Raw genomic sequence first — 10749 nt, 5'->3', positions numbered from 1 at the left:
GGCCTGCCCAGTTTTAAAAGATGGAGAAATAGGCTCCACCTCTTAATAAGAGGACCAGCAAAATATTATGGTCATGTTTTCAGTCTTCCATAGGGTCTTATAATTTTTGACAATTAACTAGCTATATGGCCTTGGGCTAATCATAAAAGCATAGATTCTTAGAATCAGAAGGGATCCAGGCCAATCTTATTCCCACTACTGAGTAAATTTCCTCTGTCTCCTTCCCACTCCCAAGGTCTCCTTCTCTTTCCATTCTAAGGGCTGCTCCTAGGTGAACTCACCAAGCCTCTGTGTCTGTACTTATGCTGTTTCCTCTGTCTTGAAAGCAAATACCCCCTTCTTTTATTTCCATCTTTTTATTGAAGCATAATGTTCATATAGAAAAGCATGTGTGTGTGTACTGCTTGATGAATTTCACAAACTAAAATGCACCCATGTCATCGGCATGTCGGTCCAAAAGCAGAACATTACCAGTACCTCAGAAGCCTTCTCCATGCTCCCTTTCAGTCTCTACGCATTTCCTCCCAACTCCACAAAGGTAACCCTATACTGACTTTAATAGCATACATTGATTTTTGCATATTTTTGTACTTTATATAATGGAATCAGACAGTATGTAATCATTGTGTCTGACTTCTTTCACCCAATATTATGTGTTTGAGATTCATTCATATTTTCATTTATACTTGCAGATCATTTATTTTTCATTGCTGTATAGTGTTTCATTGTATGAGATTATAGTGTACTTTACTTATCCATTCTATTGCTGATGAGCATGGTTTTCATATGAATATCCTAGTACATGTCTTCTGGTGACCATAGATATGCATTTTGTTAGGTATTTTTCTGGAACAAAGGATACGTGATGTTTAGCTTTAGTAGATACTATCTAATGGTTTTCCAAAGTGGCTTCACCAATTTTACTCTCACAAGTAATGTAGGAGAGTTTTGGTTGCTCTAAATCCTCACTAACACTAGATATTTTCCATCCTTTAACTTTTTAATCCATTTCACACTTCTTTTACTGTCTAACTCCTATTTGTCTTTTTAAGACTCAGCTTAGGAGTCACCTCCTCCAAGAAGGCTTAACTGACATGCTGGATTAGATGTCTCTTCTCTGGGCCCACATTAACCCTTATCTATGCCCCAGGCTTTCGAAGTTACCTGTTTAGAGTTGTTGAGGTTAGTATGAAGGACAAACTGGCCCATGTGTAAATTGAAACCAGTCTTTGTAGCAGTATCTATCAATACATATACTCAGTTTGTAAACACAATATACATGCTATGTGTACAATTCATATATTCTTTTACCTAGCAATTCCTAAAAATTACTTTTACATTTACACAAAGATACATGTTCAAGTATGGTCCCAGTATTGGTTTTGTTTGTTTTGTTTTGTTTTTTGTTTTGTTTTGGCTGCGCCACATGGCTTGTAGGATCTTAGTTCCCCGACCAGGGATCTAACCCGTGGCCCCCTGCAGTGGAAGCCTGGAGTCCTAGCCACTGGACCGCCAGGGAATTCCCACAGTATTGTTTTGTTTGTTTGTTTGTTTTTTAAGACTTATTTATTATTTATTTATTTTTGGCTGCGTCGGGTCTTAGTTGCGGCATGCAGGATCTTTGCTGAGGCATGTGCGATGTTTTGTTGCAGCATGTGGGCTTCTCTCTAGTTGCAGCGTGCAGGTTTTCTCTTCTCTAGTTGTGGTGCACAGGCTCCAGGGCGGGTGGGCTCTGTACTTTGCAGCACACGGGCTCTCTAGTTGAGGCATACCAGCTCAGTAGTTGTGGTGCACGGGCTTAATTGCCCCGCAGCATGTGGGATCCTAGTTCCCTGACCAGGGATCTAACCCGCGTCCCCTGCATTGTAAGGTGGATTCCTTACCACTGGACCACCAGGGAAGTTCCACACAGTACTGTTTCTTTTTTTTTTTTATTCCTCATTCTACTTTTTTTTTTGAATTTTATTTTATTTATTTTTTTATACAGCAGGTTCTTATTAGTTATCTATTTTATACATATTAGTGTATATCTGTCAATCCCAATCTCCCAATTCATCCCACAGTATTGTTTCTAATAGTGAAAAATTTAACCCAAAGTAACTGTTCATCAACATAGGAATAGTTAATGTAATACTAAGCACTGGTTGAAAAAAAAAGAATGAAATAGGTATATAGGGCTTAAAAAGATCTCCAAAGTTTACTGAAAAATAAAACAGCAAGTCACAGAAGAACATGAAAACTTCTCTGGATGGGGTAATGGGGAAGAGTTACCAGAAAAGGGGGGAAGGGGAATACCAGAAAAGGCGGGAAGGGGAATACCAGAAGTGCTACCATTTTCTTTCGGCAAACTTCAGCATTTGCTACAATGTTTATGCCTTCCTTCTGAAAACTCCTCTCTGAATTTCCTTACCTATAATATGAGGTTAATAATAATGTATACCTTCAAGGGTTGTATGAGGAGTTAATGTATGTGAAGCTCTCAGAACAACACAAAATTGCCTCACTCTCAAACCCCCAGCCATAGTGATTGGTCTAGGAATGGTCAGCTGACCCAAGCTTGGCCAATTACAATCCTCCCCTGGACATTTTGGAATCGGAATTGAGAGAGGCCAGCCCCTCTTTGAGAACTTGGACTGTGAGATGTAAAGCGCAAGATATTTTGGCAGCCATGTTTCCCCTCATTTGGAGCAGAGAAGAGGAGGGAATTGATATGCAGGGAGAAAAAACAAGCATTTATATTTATAATCCATTTTTTTTCTTAAGCTAGTTTGAGCTGTTTTTCTGTTATAATCCTAATCAATACAACCAATACAGTCAATACAAATGCCATAAAATACCATGTTTATTTAATGCATATTACTCATCCATAAACGGCAAATTGGAGAATGATGTCTGTAGAGCATGTAAGTTGTGCTACTCCATTAGGATCTTTCCCAGCATGTTAATGTTTTGAAGTGATCAGTAATAAACTTTCTCACAATTGAAGAGAAACCTTTAGCAATAAATGAAGACCTGAAAAAAAAAAAGAAGCTGAAAATCTCATAGAAGTGCCGTCCTTTATTGTACACACAAGTGTCTTCCTTTAGTGAATAAGTGACTAGTTTAGTGGCTTCAAGAACTACTATATTTTCCATTGAGCTATCTAGAAAAGCTGCAAGTGCAGATGGAAGAAGCTGCAAAGACATTTTCGCATGTTTCCCTTAAGAGGGTTTGCCAGACCTTCCTCAGCTTCCTTGTTTCCTCTCCAGCTCCACAACTACATCTCTTGTGAGTCTGCTTTCAGCAAAAGAAGCAAGCTGAACTTACTTCTTAATATTCCCTCTGCCTAAAATGCAGTCCTTTTTTCAGGTTGCCTGGCTAACTCCTACTTAGCTCTTAGCTCTTAGCCTAAGTCTTCCCCTAGGAAGACTTCCCAAACCCTAGTCTAGGTTAGATTACCTCACCTTCACGCTGCTACGCACTTTCAAAGAAATTCACTACCTGCTACCAACACTTATCCCACATTATTGTAATTACTTGTTTAATAGCTGTCTTCCTCATTAGATTCTAAGTCCATGAGGGCAGGAAGTGGGTTGATCTCATTTACCAGCGTATTCCCAACAACTTAGTACAGTGCCTGGTATACACAAAGTGGCCATTAAGTATTTATTAATAGAACATTAGAAATTTCTACTTTCTATCATTTCTACAAATAATTTGTCAAATATATTTCTTTTGAAAATGTAAATGGAAAACTACCAGAGTAATAAATTCTCATTTCAGGAGACTTAGAAAATGTATAAAATTATAAAGAAGAATGCAAATGTTGTCTATAATACCACCATTCAGATATAAATATTTTTGGTGTTTTTCCTTTCAGTTTTTTCTTTTGTTTGTGTGTGTATATATATATATATATATATAATATATATATACACACACACACACATTTTTAGTTTTATCTTTAAAATAAATACACAACTTCCTCTGTCCTAAGAATTAAAGTAATACAGAACATAGATTAAGAAATGAAAGTTGTCCTTTAAGCCTCCCCTCAGTTGTTAAAAGTTGGTTCACTTTTTTTCTCCAGCTTTATTGAGTTATAATCGACATATAGCACCATATAAGGTTAAGGTATACAAGGTGAAATGATTACCACAATAAGGTTAGTTAACACATCCATCACCTCATATTGTTACTTTGTGTATAGAGGCGGGGTCTGCTTTTTTCAAGCAAAATTGGGATCATACTGTATGTACCAGTGGTTTTTGAATTTTATTTTACCCTGCTCCATAGTAAAAAGTATATTTTACAATACAATTCAGTTATACACACACATACATGCATGTATGTTCACACACATACACACACATACATTGATATATGACTGAACTTTAAAAAGTTTCAGGAAACAGTGCTTACTCTTGTGATATACTCATATTCTCTATTCTAGGCTAGTCTATATCCATTTGTTTCTTCGTTTGTATAAACACTATACCTACAGAGGGGCAGCTTGGAATGGGTTGTCAGAGGCCCAGCAAAGTAAAGGAGAATTTGTGTGGGGAGGACAGCCAGCCAGTGGGGAAAGAGAGTGTCAGAGTCCAAGTGGGGTGAGCAGGGCATCTCCATGGAGAAGCAGTCTTGCATGAACTGTCAGAACCTGAATATTGTGGGAAGTGCAACCATGTGGAAGTGGTGGCTCAGCATGGGGTGTCATAGCCTAGATGCCATGAGGAGAGTATCCACATCAGGGAGGAAGCAGTAGTTATGGGAAATTCCGTTACCTAGAAGGGGCATAATCAAATAAGTAAATTTATTCATAATTTCAGCCAGGTTTCTTACTATCAGAGAAAGGAGTTACAGAAATAGAAAGAGAAAAAACTAAAAGGAACCCTATGGTGTATTCAGAGCTGACTAATTAATTTGTAGAGCTCTGTGCAAAATGGAAATGTGGGGTCCATTGTTCAAAATTAAGAATTTCAAGATGGTGAGAGCAGAGCATTAAACCAAGTGCAGCTGTCTTTCTAAGTGAGGGGCCCTGTGTAACCACACAGGTCTCACGCCCACGATGCCAGCCCTGGGTGTATTCATGTACATAGATGGAAATGTACATCTGTTTTTATTACTAATTATGAAATATGATATGTAATTTAAAATATATAATATTCCCTACTCTATCCATGAAAAGATTTGAGATCAGAAACACCCCAATAGCAATAGCACATCTAGTGCCTAGATCTTGGCTTCTAAATACAATTCTCTACTAAAAGGAACCAGAACTTCTTAGAGAAATGGTCTGAAACAGGTCTGGGGCAGGAAAATAGCTGACTCTAGAGCTATGCCAGAAGGCAACGCTCAGAGAAGGTGGGGCATGTCAAAAGAACGCAAAGGCTAGCTTGAACGGGCTCTCATTTACAAATCTGGAAAATACAAGCATCAAAATAAATAATTAGGAAAAAAGTAAATATAGTCAGGATAATGGAATCCAGGTTTCTCACTATTTGAGAAGGAGGTTAGAGATATGGAAAGGGAGAAAACTATTGAATAAAATAGGAAGTCATGAGTCCATACTTATATAAATGAATATATAAATAATTTGAAAGTTTGATAAGTCACGAGTTATGTACATGTTTCAAGAACCTCCCTAAAAAATACTTATTCATAAGTAATTATTAATCAAGAGACACTACGATGGAGAAGACTGGCAGATACCATCTTAATTAAATGATCAAAATAAATAACGTCACCATGACTAATCAAAATCATGGTCCCGCTGATAGGTTGCAAGGAGAGAACATGGATATTCCTACCAAAAATGAGTCTGGATCTAATCATCAGGAAACACTGAAACCCCAAAATGAGAGATATTCTACATTCTGTAATCTGCAAAAGTGCATCATGAAAGTCAAGGGAAGACTGGGGAACTATTTCAGAATGAGAGAGACTAAAGAGGCACCACAATCTAAAGACAACATCATCCTGGATTGGTCTGTTTATTCTAAGAAACATTTCGCAAAACTTGAATAGGGTCTGAAGTACAAGGTACCTATGTATGCATGTTAATTTTCTGATTCTGATAGTTGTATTGTGATTATACAAGAGAATGCTTATAGGAAATACACACTAATGTACTAAGGAATAATGGCACATCTCATCAGCAAGGTACTCTCAAATAGCTCTGTGGACAAGGAATGTCACCTGCCTCTTCAGTAAACAAAGCATATTGTGGCCATAAAGCCATCAGCCACTGCTGCAGCCACCCCCAACGGTGCACCCTGAGGGGAATTTGGGATGGAGAAAAACAGGATACTGGCCCTAGATAGTTAAGATGCATATCAAGGGAATAAATTTAACAAGCCCAGACTCTTGCATCTTCCCATACATAGAAAAACACTAAAATCATTAACTTGAGACGTTTGTTTTTCGTGTGTGATTAGCAGTAATCTTTTGATGTTCGACTAAGGTTTTTTTTCAGCAAAAATTTCTATGTATCCTGGCTCCTCCCTTACCTCTTTGGAACAGTCGTCAGAGCTGTCTGAGAGGCATCTTCCCGGGCTATAGTCCTCAGTAATGTCCTTGCATAAACATAATTCTCAACTTTTGGGTTGTGCATTTTTTTTCAGTTGACAGTTTAAATGCCTTACCAAAAAAAAAAAAAAAAATCAACATATATGGGTCTATGAAGTTACCCTCATTGACTAATCTAATAAACTTATCGAGAAAAGAAACAATGGTATTTTATTTTTTTCATATTTTAATTTTATTGCAGTATAGTTGGTTTACAATGTTGTGTTAGTTTCAGGTGTACAGCAAAGTGATTCAGTTATACATACACATATATTCATTCTTTTTTAGATTCTCCTCTCATATAGGTTATCACAGAATATTGAGTAGAGTTCCCTGTGCTACACAGTATGTCCTGAAACAAGGGTACTTTAAAATGAACAACAGTACATTAGAATTGTTTTTAATGAACCATGGCTGTCTTCAGTGGTTACTGCTTTTTTTGATATATGCTGACAAGTTACCTATTAATTAGCTTTTGGTTAAGAATTGATTTTACAGTCTCAAAGGAACATATTTCTGAAAATTGATTATTGACGTTCTCTTTGCTTATGTCTTTCTGACATTTTAGGGATTGCTGCCAGTACTAGGGTGATCAATGGTCCTAGTTTGCCAGGGTTGTAGCACTGAAAAGTCCCACTTAATGGGAAACCCCTCCCCAGGACACAAAGTTTCCACACTGGTGCAACAGGTTGGGGGAAACCTGCAAAAGCCTTGTGGCAGCCCACAAAAATACAGTCTGAAAGCAACACTGTTTTTAGAGTCAAATGGCTCCCAACACAAAATACCCCACCTGTGTAGTCACTGGTTGCCGTTTTTACTCCTGAAGCTGATGTTGGCAACCTTAATTACCAGTTCACAATAATGAATCATCCATTGTTGCCTCGCTAGGAGTGATACAATTTAAGTGGGCAATTTAAATGCCTTGTAACAATCCATTTTTGGCTTTGCCTGTGGATTAACTATTATGCTTTGTATCAAGATAGTACTAGTTTAACTTTTAACACTGTGAATACTGTGAATTTTCTAAGAATTCAGGTAATGAAAAATAACAATTACAACACCTACACCGGCATGATCTAAACATGAAAAAGAAAGTTAGACAACTGTGTTATTTTAATGAGAGGTAGATGGAAGGAGCCATGCAGCACAATTAAGAAAGTAAATAACCAAAACAGAGCATACTACACAATCTGCAGAAAAGAATTTGGAATTGAACATTGTGAAAGGGAAGTGAAAGCTCTGACTCTGAGAATCTTACAAATCCAGAGTGAGAAAGGCAAGTACTTCTAAATCAATCATAAGTTTTCTCCTCTCCCCCAAAGACATCAATACTCAGTCTAAAATAGACTGAACTGAATTAGTTAGGCCATACCAAACAAGTTAACATGGACTAACACGCATTATTGTATCTTTTCCTAAAACTTTGATACAAAATAAACACTTATTTTAAAATGTTTTATATGAAATTAGTAACACATATGTGTATAGTTTACACACACACACATATATTTGGGGAGGGGGGGCCATCTGGTAGGGCAGTATTCCAGTTTGGCTCTCTAAAAAGTTGGCCACTCTAGCATTGGCCATTCAGTCACTAAATATTTATTAAGTTCTTACTATGTGCCAGATACTGTGTCAGGGCTAAGGTTACAGCTGTAAAAAGGCAAAAAAAAAAAAAAAAATCCCTTCTCAAGAAAACTATAGTCTAATGGGGTATTCAGCTGAGATAACAGACACTATAATATAATGAAGTGCTAAGAGACAGGAAATGACCTAAGAGCACAGAGGCGGGGCAAGGAAGGCTTCCACTAGAATGGGAATCTGGAAGATGAACGTGAGTCAGCCAGGGGAAGCTGGGGGTTGGAGAAAGGGCAGAAAGAAACATCCTCTGGGCCCTAAATAAGGTCAGTGAGAGCAGGGCACAAGTGGGGAGCTATGAAGTTTTCTATCAGGTTTTTTTCAAGCATCAGCAAATATTTGTGAGTGTTTGCTGTGTCTCCTATGAGAGATACAAAGAGCAGTGGATAATCATGTGAGTGATTACAATACAGTGGGAATATAAGACTTAAAAAGTTAAATATCAACACAGGAACAAAACAGCACAAGAGATGTCACAAGTTAAGATACAAATTCAGTTAACATTTTAAGTGATTTAGCTCAATGCTTCATTATAAGTTGAAACTTTTGGAAAAAAATTGAGTGTGCAGAAAAGCTGGAAGAACAGTATAATGAAGCTTCATATTCCTCCCCACCTAGATTCACCAACTGTTGACATCTTGCTACACCTGCTTCATCTCTCTCCATATGTGGACACTTCCCTTTTGCCAAAACATCTGAAACTAGGTTTCAGACAACTGTACATTACCCTTGAATATGTCAGCCTGCATCTCCTAGAACAGAAACATTCTCCTACAGGAGCACAATGCCCTAACTATATCTAAAATATCATCATGAACTCAATAACGTCACCCAACATTCAGTCAATACTCAGATTTCCCCAAATGTCCCCCAAACATTCCTTCATAACTGTTCCCTCCACCTATCACATTTGAAAGCTCTTCTGTACCTTGTAATGTACTTCTACTGTGCCTGGAAAACAAATGTAACCTCTTTTGGTCTATTTTCTCTCCTTAAAGATTAGCTACACATTAACATTTATTCTACTTGGACTTACTGGATCTGTGATGAATGATTTATGATTGGATCTGTGCAGAACAGAATTTGGAAAGCATTTCAGGATAGGCAACCACGTTACAAAAGTAACCTCTAGGTGTCCTCTTTGGATAGAAGAAATCTGTCGCTATTTGCTACCGAGGACTTTTCCAGAGCAGTCATTATTTGAAGACATACATTTTTCTTTGGTCAACATAGATCAAAGAGTCTAATCATGCCTCAGAATTCTAAACAGAACATAAATAAGCTCAATTTATATGATTCTACAAACATTTGGCACACGTGAACTAGGTTGCAAACTGGGAGATGTGAGAATAATAAATAAAGTCACAGGGCACAAATAAACCAGCGTAAGTATTCAGACTTGTTTCCCCCACTTCCATCCCTTTTTAAAAGGATTTTTTTATTGCTCAATATTGTGCCTTTGTTATAACTGCTCAGTTAAATGGGCAGATGAGGACATTGAGGCAGAGATGAAATTACTTGCCCAAAGGTCACATATCTAGTAAGTAGCAGAGCTACAATTCAAACTTAGGTAGTTTGGCTCCAAAGTCCATGGACTTCTTCCTGTAATGATGCTATCGAGCCATTATAAAATAATGAGTTCATCTTCATTTGTCATCATTCTCTTCCTTCACAGATAGTTACTGCTACAAGGTCATAATGTAGGATCAAAACAGTGTGAGAGGTCACTTAATCTTCATGTGCTGGATCAACCCAAACCATTTGAATGCATTTTAGAATTTCCCTCCCTAAGTTGCTAAAACTTCATGTAATTGTACATAAGCCTGAACATTAAGGTTCTTATTTAAAATGGAATTGGACCCCAAATCCGAAGATGGTCCTGGAACCAACCCCAGGTTTTTAATGAGTTTGAAGCAGGCAGGATTTAAGGGCCAGTCAGCACTCCATATCACTGGAGGATTTGTACTTCAAAAAATATCTCCCCAGGGCTTCCCTGGTGGCGCAGTGGTTGAGAGTCCGCCTGCCGATGCAGGGGACACGGGTTCGTGCCCCGGTCCGGGGGGGATCCCACATGCCGCGGAGCAGCTAGGCCCGTGAGCCATGGCCGCTGAGCCTGCGCGTCCGGAGCCTGTGCTCCGCAACAGTGAGAGGCCCGCATACCGCCAAAAAAAAAAAAAAATCTCCCCCACTTAACTTAGATATGTACCCCACACCCACCATTGAAAACCAGTGCTCTGAATGAGTCCTAAAGAAATTAAGGAAAGAAGAAATGCTTATTTTTTTTTTTAATAGAGGATGTGTATTTCTTTATTTTTATTTTTGGCTGGGTTGGGTCTTCATTGCTGTGTGCAGGCTTTCTCTAGTTGCGGCAAGTGGAGGCTACTCTTCAATGCAGTGCACGGTCTTCTCACTGCAGAGGCTTCTCTTGTTGCGCAGCACGGGCTCTAGGAGTGCAGGCTTCAGTAGTTGTGGCATGCAGGCTCAGTAGTTGTGGCTCGTGGGCTCTAGAGCACAGGCTTAGTTACTCCGCAGCATGTGGGGTCTTCCTGGGCCAGGGATTGAACC

The sequence above is a fragment of the Leucopleurus acutus genome (assembly GCF_964270905.1).
Source record: "Leucopleurus acutus genome assembly, chromosome: 2".
Taxonomy (NCBI): domain Eukaryota; kingdom Metazoa; phylum Chordata; class Mammalia; order Artiodactyla; family Delphinidae; genus Leucopleurus; species Leucopleurus acutus.
This window is presented reverse-complemented; position numbering follows the sequence as displayed.